Genomic DNA, 15030 nt, shown 5'->3' on the forward strand with positions numbered 1-15030 from the left:
GGGAGGGAGGTCGAGGAGATGGAGGTGGAGGGGAGGGAGGTGGAGGAGATGGGGAGGGAGGTGGAGGAGATGGGGAGGGAGCTGGAGGAGATGAGAATGGAGGTGGAGGAGATGGGGAGGGAGGTGGAGGAGATGGGGAGGAAGGTGGAGGAGATGGGGAGGGAGGTGGAGGAGATGGGGAGGAAGGTGGAGGAGATGGGGAGGGTGGTGGAGGAGATGGGGAGGGAGGTCGAGGAGATGGAGGTGGAGGAGATGGGGAGGGAGGTAGAGGAGATGGAGGTGGAGGAGATGGGGAGGGAGGTGGAGGAGATGGGAAGGGAGGTGGAGGAGATGGGGAGGGAGGTGGAGGAGATGGTGATGGAGGTGGAGGAGATGGAGAGGGAGGTAGAGGAGATTGGGATGGAGGAGATGGGGATGGAGGAGATGGGGATGGAGGTGGAGGAGATGGGGATGGAGGTGGAGGAGATGGGGAGGGAGGTGGGAGAAGGTCGGTGGGGCAGAGACACAGGTTGGGAGGGGATCAGGTAGGGGAGGAATTAAAGGAGCATGTTTGGGATTCGTTTCAATCTCATTCTTCCCTCAAGACAAGGCTGCTGTGCAACACCATCTCAGATCATCCCCCATCCAAAGCCATGATCTTTTCTACACCCATTAAACCATCGGCCAAATTTTGTTTCTGTATCCATATTGTGCGTCCTTTGCATTCTCCCCTACCCCTCATCAGTATCTGCATCCCGAGCTTGTCTGTCTCCGTCTATTTTATCCCTCCACCCTACTGTTGGCATTCCCCCTTCTCATTATTTTGTTCCTTTTGATATGATGTTGCGTTCTGTTCCGTTCTGTGTTCTCGCTCTTCCACGAGCCTTGACTGTGTGCAAGAAAGAGGTTGGGGTTTAACCCTTTCAGGGTGTACGTGAGTCGTGACGTCACCCACAATCCCAGCATTCCAGGTTAAAATTCCACATAATTTGAATTATATATTGTCTCCTGTGATGGACCGGGCATAGTGGAGTGCGCCTGTAATCTGGCTACTCGGAGGCTTGGGTTGGAGGATCGCTTGAGGACGGGACTCTGCACTGGGCCACGCTATGAGAGGATGTCGGGCAGCCTGGAATCATGGCGAAACCCAATCCTTATCCCTGTGTCGTAAGAGGCGACCAGGGTTGCGTCAGGAAGGGCATCCAGCGTAAAACCTGTGCCAAATCACTAGGCGGATCATAACGGATGATCCGCTGTGGCGACCCCTAACGGGAGCATCCGAAAGACGAACAACATTGTCTCCTGTGATGGCTTGTTATAATCTATGATAAATGGAGTGTGTGTGTGTGTGTGTGTGTGTGTGTGTGTGTGTGTGTGTGTGTGTGTGTGTGTGTGTGTGTGTGTGTGTGTGTGTGTCTGTGACCGCTGTTTCTCGACAACTACTGGTCCGATCTAATTGAAACTTGCCAGGTATATTGCTGGGGACCTGATCATGTGCCTTTTCAAGGTTTGATATTAATCGGACAAGTGGTTCCCAAGTTATGGCCATTTATTTACCAAACCAATGACAGGACACGGTGGGGAAGGAATGCTCTGACATATCGCGGTCCGTGTGCTCCCCCTCCTCTTTCAATGATGCCCCTCTCTCGATGATGTTCCTCTCTCGATGATTCCCCTCTCTCGATGATGCCCCTCTCTCGATGATGCCCCTCTCTCGATGATGCCCCTCTCTCGTTGATGCTCCTCTCGTTGATGTCCCTCTCTCGATGATGCTCCTCTCTCGATGATGCCCTCTCTCGATGATGCCCTCTCTCTCGATGATGCCCCTCTAAAAACCCCTCCCTCTCTCTCCCTCGGCCTCATCATGTATCTCGGATGTCCGTGTGGTCAGGGCTTTTCGGTAAACCGACCATTTTCTAGTTTCTTCGATGGAACTATTTGTAATCGTCCTAGCTATGGAATGGATAATTGAGTTCAATCCTCTTAGTGCAGTTATCCTCTCGGACTCATTTTCGGCATTAAAGGCGCTGGAATCCTCACAGGGTGGCTGTAGGGCTATGGCTGAAGGGCTATGGCTGTAGGGCTGTGGCTGTAGGGCTATGGCTGTCGGGCTGTGGCTGTAGGGCTATGGCTGTAGGGCTATGGCTGTAGGGCTGTGGCTGTAGGGCTATGGCTGTAGGGCTATGGCTGTCGGGCTATGGCTGTAGGGCTGTGGCTGTAGGGCTGTGGCTGTAGGGCTGTGGCTGTAGGGCTATGGCTGTAGCGCTGTGGCTGTAGGGCTGTGGCTGTAGGGCTATGGCTGTAGGGCTGTGGCTGTAGGGCTATGGCTGTAGGGCTGTGGCTGTAGGGCTGTGGCTGTAGGGCTGTGGCTGTAGGGCTATGGCTGTCGGGCTATGGCTGTAGGGCTGTGGCTGTAGGGCTGTGGCTGAAGGGCTGTGGCTGTAGGGCTGTGGCTGTAGGGCTGTGGCTGTAGGGCTATGGCTGTATGGCTATGGCTGTAGGGCTGTGGCTGTAGGGCTGTGGCTGTAGGGCTGTGGCTGTAGGGCTGTGGCTGTAGGGCTGTGGCTGTAGGGCTGTGGCTGTAGGGCTGTGGCTGTAGGCGAGTTTGACCAGATTCTGGTGCGTGGCGTGGATAGAGCCTCCTTGGCTCTGACAGCGCCATTAAACCCTCAACATAAAAAAGACACGTTGCTGCGTTGGCCGGTGCGCGGCCGGCCGACGATGACGTCACTTGTTTTGTCGGATTGACACAAAATTTTCACCACAGGAGCGGCTGACTACTCATATAGAATGTTTTATTGATAATTATGACGTCATATGTCACGTGGTGTGGCAGCCACGTTGGAAAAAAGGAAAAACTTTGGACCACTGTATCTCCGAAACGACAAGGAAACAATTGAAACTTGGCACATGGCAAGTACCTCACGTGGGGAATAAGTGTGATTTGTTTATGATGTCATAGGTGCTTTCATTATGAGGTCATAATTGCATACGTAGAACGCTGCATCCGATCAGATTGAAATTTTTTGTGGGTCATCTAGGGATAAATTGGTCCACAGATAAAAAAAAACATGATGATGTCATTGGTCACGTGATTCAGCAGCCATAGTTGTTTTTTTAAACCTAAATCTATCTATAATTCCAGAAATCTCTGTGTGTGTCTGTGTCTGTGTGTCTGTGACCACTGTTTCTCGACAACCACTGGTCCGATCTAATTGAAACTTTCCAGGTGTATTGCTGGGGACCTGATCATGTGCCTTTTCAAGGTTTGATATTAATCGGACAAGTGCTTCCCAAGTTATGGCCATTTATTTACCAAACCAATGAAAAGACACGTTGCTGCAGCTGTTTATTTATCAAACCAATGACAAGACACGTTGCTGCGTATGCGTGGCCGATGGGGAAAGGGCGCCATTTAGTTACCATGGCGTAGGAGTGGAAATGGTCAATGGCAGCGAATGTCATAGCAAGCAAGGACAAAGGGAGGTAAACTTGATTTTAATTTGGATTTTAATTAACTCTGTGTGTGTAAGTATCACAGCAGTTGTTACTTCAATGAAAGCGATAATTCGTGGAATGATGTGAACATTCTGTACGGGCACGCACTCCTTCTGGATAGTGATGACTTTCTGTATTCTAATAATTTCTCGATTTCTTATGCGCATTTATAGATAAACACAATGCCCCAATCCAGTCGTCGTTTACGAGAACGAAGGAACGGCCTGTGTGGTTGTTTGAAAGTTTTTTTTTTTGGTTTGCACGTACGGTCACGCATGTACGGGCACGTGAGACCGAAGGAACGGCCTGTGTATTTGTTTCTGGTTCGCGGTTTGAAAGATTTAAAAAAAAATTTTTTGCATGTACAGCCACGCACGTACAGGCACATGAGAGCGAAGGAATGGCCTGTGTGGTTGTTTCTGGCAAGCGGTTTGAAAGTTTTTTTTTTTTTGCACATGCGGCCACGCACGTACGGGCATGCACGTACGGACACGTACTAGTATTGATAAAAACAAACACGACATGATAGTGACCGAAGCTTTTCATGCTGCACTCTTTCGGGTAAAAATTGCAGCAAGTGAAGGAGGAAGTGAAGGCGCGTGCTTTATACGCAGGTCTCAATAAGGTAGACACTGATTGGTTCAACTGTAATGATGTCACGGTTAATCCGAACACCCATTGGTTGGCTCATCATCTTCACCTCGAGCTCCCATTGGCTGGAGCAGAGTTCGTCGATGATTGATGTTTGCAACCGCATCCTGGAGAGAGGGGGGATGGGTTTTTTTTTTACCTGAAGAGTGCAGCACGAAAAGCTATACTATTATTTCGTGTTTGTTTTTATCAATATTAAAGTTTTGTAGTACCAAACATCTGTTTATTTTTAAACCTTCAAAAATCTTCTATGAAATGGCCAAACAGATCGAGGCAAAACTTTACATGTATGACCGCCTATCCATGAGGAACAAAACGTTCACACCTATGACGCCATGGGTCACATGGTTTGGCAGCCATATTGTATTTATCCAAAAACCTATAAAAAATCTTCTTCTCCAGAACGGCTGGACAGATCGAGGGGAAACTTCACACACGTGTTCCCCAAGCCTTAGCGATACCAGGGTGTTCACGAATAATTGATAGGTCACATGGTCTGGCAGCCATATTGTATTGAGCGAAAATCTTGACAAAATTATTTCTTTTGAACCACTTCATCAATCGATGTGAAAACTTCACAATTTTGATCTCGTGGTGATGTGGATTACAGGTTTTAAATTTCAACCTGATCGGATGCATGGTCTGGCAGCCAGAATTTTTTCTTTTGATCTGGGTTCTTTTTTATTTTTTATTTTGAAGAAGGCTCACTTGGCTCATTTGGATTTAGGGTCGAGGAGTAGCAACTGAAACCCGAATCCTATCCAGCTTCGTCCCCACCAACCAAACTGTTAATATAAATCCAATATACAAGAAGAAAGTTTGTTCGTTTGTGTTTGTTTGTTTATTTATGCATTTGCACCCTGCATGAACCAGTGCAACTCAAATTTGCATAGCTTCTTCTTTCATCCAGAGGAAGGTCCATGGCAATGTTTGGGGAAAATAATTGAAAAAGTAAAATCAGATACTGCAATTGGCATTCAGGCCTCGATCGGGTCATGTGCTAATGCACTGCCTGCATTTTTTTCCCGGGAGCGATCAGTAATGTGTTGTGAAGATTGTATGTTGAGGTTGTCGTGACTTGTTGTCAACAACACAATTTAATTATTATGGTGTTTACACATGTGCCTGTTATTAAAAAGTTTGCTTCACACAGGTTTATTATAACACTTCCATGTTGAGGCATCGAGTGAGTATGTAGCTTGCACACTGCCACGATCGAGTAATATGTATTGTGAAGATCATATGTTGAGGTCATGTTATGTGTTCAAGGTAATAACGGAAACTGTGTATTCCCTTGGTACGTTTCTCCCCGACGTCTAATCCTTCTGTCTTGATACAATCTGCCGGTTGCTTTTTAAACTTTAATCCACCGCATCACGAAGATTGGTATGTTAAGATGTTCGCTAAAATACTTTGGGTGGTCTCACTCGCACAAATGGAGATAGCTGTGGAAAGCATCATTTAGAGCGCATTGCGCCTCTAGATTTATTATAACGCCACCATGTTCGTGTTCCCCCACCTGTCATCCTCCCTGCCTGTTGCACAGAAATTACATGGGCTCAACTACTGATGTTAATGACTTAATTTTTATTTTTTATTTTGCATTCCCAGGTCATGAAAACTGACTTTTTTGTGGGGGGTGGGGGGTAACTGGGGAACATTGCATGTAAGTCATGGGTGTAACTTTATGTGTGAGTGATGGGGGTAACTACCAGCTCCCAAAATATTTTCGATTCTGACTTTGAGTCAACTTTCAAAGGAACTCTCAAAGGAACACTTCTGTTAAGAAATATTTTAACCTACCTTACTTGCATCAAAACTTTACCGCCAAATGCCACAAAACAAAAACAAACAAAAGAACAGACCCCTGAAGGGCAGAAACAAATCAGATACAAAAACAAATCAGATATAAAGAGAATGGCAGTTTGCAAGTCACATGGCACTCAAGAGCAGACACAGGCTCGGCTTGAGGATCAACATGCAAGACAAGCAGCCTCCATGGTAGCATGTTGGGCATTGGTAGTAGTAACGGGAAGTGGGGGAGGGGGGTGATGGGCATCCTGAGAAGGTGAAGCATTTCACGACAAGTCTAAGTGCTTTTTGCCACACCCAAGATTGGTAATTCATACAAAACCAAAAGAACACCATTCCTAAATTTGTCATCCAAGGAAATATTTTAATACATATTGCTTGAATTTCCTCGGGCAATGCCAGGTACTTCAGAAGTTCATTCTAGTTTTTGCTTTTTCTTTCATCTCTGTGAGTTAAAAGCTAGATGTTATGGTATTTGTGAATAAGCATTAGTAAATGCCCATACATGAACAAGTAAATTTGACCGTTACATGTTATAAGTTTGCTGTAGCATGGATCGGTTGTAATATAAACTGCTTGATGTAATGAGCTAATTTTTGCTGTAGATGGCAGTATTGTACTGTACAATGCCTGGTGAGATTCGTGAAGATGCTGGAATGTTCTTAGACGAAACTTCCCGAATAGACTAGAATCACAGTTACTGGAAGGCACGGGATTGTTTTGTGATACTATATAAACCCACGAGAGGGAGGTGTAGAGAGACGGGTGATGTGACGTGTGCATTGGTCGTCCCTGTATTTAACTGAGTGAACGAGGTGTTGATGTCCAGAGCATTTGTTAACGCTTGGAGCCAATTATGATCAGGTTGATTAAAACTCATTAAGATTGAGTTTCAGGAAATAATTCCTTTGAGCTCTTCAATCATCCTGGACGGGCCAGCGTACGAGAGAGAAAAACGCGACAAGACTCAATCCTTCAACAGCTCTGGTGGACGAGGTGAACATGTGTGAATTGCGCTGCCAGGACAGAGACACTGGGCAGAAACGACAATGTGGGAATCGTTATTGGACATTGAATTGTAATGGTGAACTTCCTCATTTGACTTTGTATCTGTTTATTTGAAATACAAGTTTCAAAAACGTTACGCTGTTGATGTGATCACGAAAACATCACTCAGAAGTCACAGACACCAACTGACAAAGATCCAATTGAGTGGTAACCGACCAGTATGATCATTCATACTCGCAAAGTGCAAACCTTGGATTGCAGTCGTTAGAGGACAAGCTGGGTTCGGCACCACAAACAACAATATGTACACCAAAGGGAAGGAAGCCTCAAGGTGCGTGCATATACCCCCGAAAATCTCTTTTACTCTTTATTTCTCTTTCTTGGTCGATCTGTCTCGGGAGAAGTGACTTCTTGCAGAAAGTTTTCTGTAAGGCTCACTTGGCTGCACTTGGATGAGTTTGAGGTTAGTGGAGTAGCAGCTGAAACTAAAATTCCATCCAGGTTCATCCTGATGACTCCAACTTTAGTTAGTTATGGCGTCGACAGGTGCAGCGATCGCTGCTCCCTGTCCTGCCATCTGTTCTAAAATGATGATCTGTTGCCACAGACTTCGATCTTGAGCCAAAGATCTGCCAGCGACGTTACTTGTGGCACTGCAATCTGCCTTGATGCAACCCATCCATCTATTTGATCTGGTGCCATTGACTCTTATTTTTATGAGGATTTTTGGAAGGCTTTTCTGGGGCATCCTTTGAATGGGCCCAAAGAATGTAAGCCTTATTTGTGTTATATTCTGTTATTGTGTGTTTCACTCCAAGGGTTTTCCTTATTTTTGCAGCCTAGTTACTCCCATTATTCGCTCACCTGGAACATAATTCCGGGGATCTTATGGGATGGCACATCGCCCATCCGTCTGTCCACAAACACTTTCAACTTCTCTGAAACTCCACATGCGATTTCAATGAAAACTTCTTCTTCTTCTTCTGGTGAAAACAAAACCTTTAGGACGTGGCTCTTGGACACATTTGTCCTTGCTTTTTTTGAAATGATATTTTTATCAACCGCTGTCACAACGGGAACCCAACAGGTTCACGGGTTGTCTCGTAGATATTAACCAGAGTTGGTGTCAAAGCCGCCCAATGCTCGCCTGTTTTACATTTATCGTTTTTAAAAGACTCGTGTAATAATTAATATTTTTTTTATAAAGCATTGCACTGGTCTGATCCAAATAATTTTAAAGCAATATATGTATTTGTACATTGTAATCAGTAAGAGCGCAAGTGAGCACAATATACGCCCGAACAAGAAGGTATATACAGAATTGTGCTACTACATGGAAAACAGCATCCTGGTTGCCATGGCAACCACTTTAGATGACTAACTTATGTCGCGACACACCATCTCCACAGTCTACCTATGTACCAAATATGAAACGTGAAAGTTGAAAACTTTGGGAGTTAGAGTGCGGACAGGAACGGATGGAAAACAGCATCCTGGTTGCCATGGCGACCACTTTAGATGATGAACACATGTCACGACACACCGTCTCCACAATCTGTACCTATGTACCAAATATGAAAGGTGAAAGTTCAAAACTTTGGGAGTTAGAGTGCGGACAGGAACGGACGGACGACACATAATACGCCCGATATATATATATATATATATATATATATATATATATATATATATATATATATATATATATATATATATATATATATATATATATATATATATATATATGGCGTATAAAAAAAAATAGTGTGGTAGATAAAAACATTAGGAAAAAATAACTTCCACCAAAAATTTTCACATTTTCACGCTCACGCTGACACTGACGCTCACGCTCATGCCGGGGGTATCGCTATAGCTCTCTGTTCTTCGAACAGGCGAGCGAAAAATGATAAATTTTAAGTTATTAATCACCAGTTCAATGGAAATAAAACGGCCCTTTATCACCTCCTAAAAGAGGCAAGATTCAGCTGCAATTCCTGGTTTTAATTTTAATTCCTGGTCTATCTCCTCATCTGATTCGGTTGAATCAGACATTGCTCCACTGGGGTCCGGGTCTATATTCTGAGCTATTTTTATTTTAAGAGTCGTTAATCCAGCAGCTTCCCACACTTCTGTGGCTTCACATTTACACGTTCATTTACGAAATGGGTGTAATAATCTTGGGCCACAGTTTGTTCGGTTTCACTTGCTTGGATCAATGGAGTATCATTCACGGACCCATTAACAGCTTGAACTACATCATCGACCTCATCCGTGCGAGTCATGGATGCACACTCTTGTACAGTTTGAGACTCATTGCACTTTTCCGGGGGATCCGTTTCATTAGTCTGTTCAACATTCAATTAGTTTGTTTGTTCAATCAGTTTGTTTGTAGGAAGGTTACTTGGTGGAGTTACGGTAACCTCTTTGTCATTGGGCACGTTAACTGGAAGAGGACCGGTAATCTCCTCCTTACATCCTGCACGAGGTAATCTCCTCCTTACACTCTGCAGGCATTGGTGTGGCCTGTTTTGTCACATCAGGTGCATGAGGCGTTGTTAAATAGGCAGCGGACTATGCGTAGATTTGCTAATTAATGTCCTCGAAATAGATTTTAAATGAGATGTTGAGTCCTATATCTTCCCCATGGTCTGGAAGGACCATATAAACCGCCTTCGGAAACTCATTACGTGCTTCACACGTTCATTCCGCCAACCAAGAAGAATCATGGACATTCTGGAAACCATTTTCCCATAACGGGATAATACGGACATGATCTTATCATGAGATATGAAAGGTGGAGCATTAGATATTACTACTCTCGTCGCGGGGGTTATCAACGGCGCCGCCATCATAAAATAACCGCTCGCCATGGTTATTTCCGTTCTCACGACCTCATGGACAAGTGAAACGTCAAAAACAAAAACAACTTTCTGGTTCATACGCGATGCGGCACAAATATTTTCATCACCAATGATATTTCCAACCACGAGGATAATGTCATCCACAGGAACTCCTCCAGGAGGCACACACACACAAACGCGTGCTTCCTGGTTAATCCCTCGCACGCATCACTACGAGAGGGTGCATTCGCCATGATGGCGATATTATCTGCTCCCTTCTTGTCTCTACCAGACAAGAAGGTACCAAACTTAAATAACTTAAAAACTAAAATAAGTAACAAAAACGCATTCTAAGCAAACAGGCTTACAAAGCGTCGTAAAAGCGGGTAGGCCGCACTCAGAGTAGGCCCGCTCTCAATCTTTCTCTCTCTCGAAGGCAAAGGTGGAGAGAAGTGAAAAGAAAAACGTCAAAAACACATCGGGATGACGACGGACACGAATAGGATCACCTTGCGTAGACCAACTGCCGGATTTATTGGCGCATGCGCACACACGCACGTACAGGCCAGAGGAATACAGCCAATCAAGCAAGCATATAATTCACAATATCATTACGTCTCCCCTTTCAGTATGAAGTGAAAGACTGAAAATAGCAAAAGCAGGTTTATGTTCCATTAAAAATAGCAAAAACAAATTTTATAACCAGCTAACGAAGACTCAAAAGCCACGCTATATGATTATGATAGAACGTAGTCCTACAGCCTTTGAGGCAAGGCCCTGGAGCGCTGTGATCTGAGGCTCGGGCGGGTTGAGGAAATTGGGAGTTCTCAGCGCTTGAAGGTGGTGTTGGTGTCATGTCGACGGTGCTCTGAACTTCCTCTCGAGTCGAGAGGAATGTTTAATTCTCCAACGTCCGGAAGTGGGAGAATGGTCACTGGCTCAGATGGAGATTTTTGCAGGTGTCACCTGTTGCGGCAATGCGATCTACCGTTGGCCGTGGGAACGAGGTAAGATATTGATGCAGAAAGTTTGCAAGATCCGACTACAGGTATCCAGCCCTGTCTGGACTTGATGTGGGCAGCATCACGTACTTGGATCTCCGTAAGAGGTTTCACCCCTCTTTCAAATAATTTGGTGTACTGCCTCTGACGGTCCTGACAAGCATCTGATATAACACCTGGCTGGAGGCTTTCACTGTGAACAGGTAATTTATCCCTTAGCCTCCTGTTCATCAAGAGTTGAGCTGGAGAGAGTGTCATTCCGCTAATAAGAGAGTTGCGGGAGGCAAGGATTGCTAGTTGAATGTCAGCACCATCTTCATGTGCCTTTCGCAAAGCCTGTTTCATTGTCTGAATCGCACGCTCAGCTTGACCATTGGATTGCAGATAAGTTGGGGATGAGTTTGTGAACATTATGTCCCATTCGTGTCTAAAGTCCTTAATTTCTGTGCTATCAAAGAGAACATTAGTCGGCGAATACCTCTTCTGGTACGCCATTGTGGGAAACGTTTGCTTTCATTGCTGATATGATCGCAGTGGCCGTAAGCCCGTACAGCTGTGACACCTCAGGAAATTTTGAGAAGTAGTCCATCAGGATGAGATAGTCTTTTCCACTGAAGTGAAATATATCGGCACCCTGCTTCTGCCATGGGCGATCAGGGACGCTGTGCGGGATGAGTGGCTCTCTCTGATTAACAGGCCAAAATCTGTCACAGACCCCACACTCAGCAACACATGATTCTGTGTCTCTTGACATAACTGGCCAGTACAAAATGGGTCTTACCCGCGCCTTGCACTTTCCCGCTCTGAGATGCCCTTCGTCAATTAGAGCCAGTATGTCATGTTGCATTGGAACGATGATCCGCTCACCACAGAACAGCAAACCTTTAGACTGATGGATGTTCTCCCGAACAGGCCAGAACAGTTTCACCATCAGAGACACTTTCACTCGATGCACAGGCCAGCCTTGCTGAGCTGTTGAAGCACTGGATCTAGTTGTCTCACGTTGCAGTATCTTCATTCTGCCAGTGCTGACTGAAATCTCAGTGACCAATTGAAGGTGTATGTCATCTTCCAGCATCTGATCGTGTCGTGGCAAGCCAGATGGTACTCTGGAGAGTGTATCAACGATGTATAAATACTTTCTTGGGACAAACTGCACTGACACAGTGTATCGGAGAAGTCAAAGCATCATGAGCTGAAGTCTGGGTGAGAGCAGATGCAGTGGCTTCTTGACGATAGCCACCAGTGGCTTGTGGTTGGTGTGTGCGGTCGTGTCAAACCTGTAGATGTACTGATGAAAATGCTCTGCCCCAAATACGATACCAAGAACTTCCTTCTCCATCTGGGTGCAGTTCTATTCGGCAGGTGTTGGAGACCGAGAGGCAGATACTACAGGATGCCCATCCTGCAGCAGGTGCACGCCTAACCCAGCTGAAGATGCAGCAGTTTGAAGGACTGCTAGCTTTGCGGGATCAAAGAACTTCAATACCGTGCGCTTGGCAATTGAGGATTTTATCAGCTGGTATGCTGCATCATGCTCTGCATGCCATTCCCAGGTTGCATCTTTCTTTAGGTCAGGTCAGGTCAGGTATGGGAGCATGTGCCAGAACAGCGCGTCGCTGCGTCCACTTTCCGCCGGTACTCCAGGGGCCTCTGTCTGGCCATCCCCCAGGCAGATGCCAGGCCCATCCCCATCTCCTTGAGATGATGGTCAACCTGTTGCAACCATGAGGCATGTGGTCGGCCCACTGGCCTCCTCCACTCATGAGACTCCCTCGATGAGAGAATCTGGTGAGCAGGATCAGCGTCAGGAAAATGAGCCACATGTCCATACAGCCGCAACTGACGCTCACGGACTATGCAGGTAACAAATCTCATCCGAGTCTCTCTTAGCAACCGCTCGTTGGACACAAAATCCGACCAGCGATAGCCAAGGATTCTCCGAAGAGACCTGGTACCAAAGGAATTAAGTCTCCGTCTCAGATCCTTGGTCAGAGTCCAAGTCTCGCACCCATAGAGCAAGACTGGAAGTACCAAGGACCTGAAGACTCAGACTTTCGTCCTCCCGCACAGGTACCGGCAGCGCCACACCCCATGATCCAGTGAATCCATGACTCCCCAGGCCCGACCCAGACGTCTATTGACCTCTGACTCGCAGCCAGCAGAGACATGAATATCACTGTCAAGGTAAGTGAATCTCTCCACGACAACATCCTCACCACAAACAGACACAGACAGGACAGCAGCATCCAAGATGTCACCGAAAGCCTGGATCTTAGTTTTGACCCAAGAAACCTGTAATCCCAACGGCTCCGACTCCTCATTCAGCACCTCGAGGGCCCCCAAGAGGATGTCTAAAGTCTCCGCAAAGATGACTGCATCATCTGCAAAATCAAGGTCTGAGATCTTGACATTCCCAAACGATGCACCGCAACTTGATCTCTCCGACATCCTCCCTAAAATCCAGTCCATACAAGTGCTGAAAAGTGTGGGGGCCAGGACACATCCCTGACGAACTCCAGTAACAACTGGAAATAAGTCAGAGATGGTACCACCACACTTCACAGCACTCTCAGCACCAGAGTAGAGTTCAGACATCAGATCGATCAGTTTTGGTGGCACCCCACGAAGACCAAGAATCCTCCAGAGGACATCCCGATTCACTGAATCGAACGCTTTACAGAGATCAACATAGGCTGCAAGCAGCCCCTGCCGAAACTCTCGTCTGCGTTCGGTGAGGACACGAAGGGCAAGGATACGGTCAATCGTTGACCTCTTTGGTGTAAAGCCTGACTGCTCTGGACGCTGGTGCTCAAGCAGATGGTGGCGAACCCTATCAAGAATTATCCGAGCAAAGACCTTGCCTGGCACTGAGAGCAGCGTCACCCCTCGGTAGTTGTTGCAGTCTTGGCGATCACCCTTCCCTTTCCAGAGAGGGACAACAAGGCCCCTCTTCCAGTCAGTTGGGATGATGCCTGTGTTCCAGGCAGAGCACAAAACTGCATGCAACGACACGAGTGCAGCATTTCCACCAGCCTTAAGATGGATGCCACAGATCCCTGGAGCTTTGCCCCGTTTCAACTGGTTCACCGCAGCCCGTGTTTCCACAAGCGTAGGTGGACCACAGTTGATTCGAGGGTCAGCAACAGGGATTGTAACACCCTTGACGTCCAACTTGACAGCTGGGGGATCAGCCTGGTACAACCGCTCAAAGTAACCGGCCCAGCGGGCCTTCACTTCAGACTCCTCTGTCAAGAGCCTACCACTCTCTGCTCGAACTGCAGTGCTCCGAGGGATGGGCTTGGATGAACGTAATGCGCGAATTCCCCTGTAAGCAGGACGAAAATCACCTGTCCACAGGTGATGCTCTACCCCCTCACAGATTCCTCGCACATAGGCCTCCTAGTCCACCCTCAGTGCACGTACAGTTTTATGCCTCAGCTCCCTGAACAGCACAGCTCTGCCATTCAGCCTGGCCCTCTGGTCAATGGTATCCAGTGTCCCTTGAGAGACAAATTCTTCTTTGCCCTACGGTGAGCTCCAAGGCATCCACCGGCAACATCAAGGACGGTGGTCTTGAAGGCGCTCCACAACTCTTCAGGACCCCCCAAAGCACCCAGACCGCCCAAGTGTCCACTCAGCCTGTTCGCAAACTCCTCAGCTACTCTCTCATCCCTGAGCTTGGCAACATCAAGCCTAGGCTGGGATGGTACCATTCTCCAGAATTTAAGGTGCAGTTTTAGAGTTGCTACAACAAGCCTGTGGTCAGTATTGAGGAACTGAGCACTCCGGTAGACCCTGCAGTTCTGGATCATCCTCCAACGACCGTCAATGAGGACATGGTCAATCTCCTTTGCCACACCGCCAGCGTTGGAATACCAAGTCCAGCGATGAGCTTGTGGGCGCTGAAACCATGAACCAGCCACCCTAAGTCCATGACTTCTTGCAAAGTCAAGGAACTTAGTGCTATTCTGGTTCATAGTTCCTGACCCATGGGGACCAACACACACCTGATAACCGTCCCTATCAGTTCCAGTCGATGCATTGAAATCCCCCAAGACTAGAAGTGTATCTCGTCTGGGGCACTGATCAACCACAGACTCGAGCGTGGTGTAGAATGCATCGATCACGGTGAGATCACTCGCCTCAGTCGGAGCATAAACAGAGACCAGGGAAATGACACCTTAGGAGTGACGAATCCTTAATCTCATATTACGCTCGTTGACCGGTGTTACCTCAAT

Source organism: Eptatretus burgeri, chromosome 17 (assembly GCF_056783735.1).
Source record: "Eptatretus burgeri isolate ZD-2024b chromosome 17, Ebu_testis_v1, whole genome shotgun sequence".
NCBI lineage: Eukaryota > Metazoa > Chordata > Myxini > Myxiniformes > Myxinidae > Eptatretus > Eptatretus burgeri.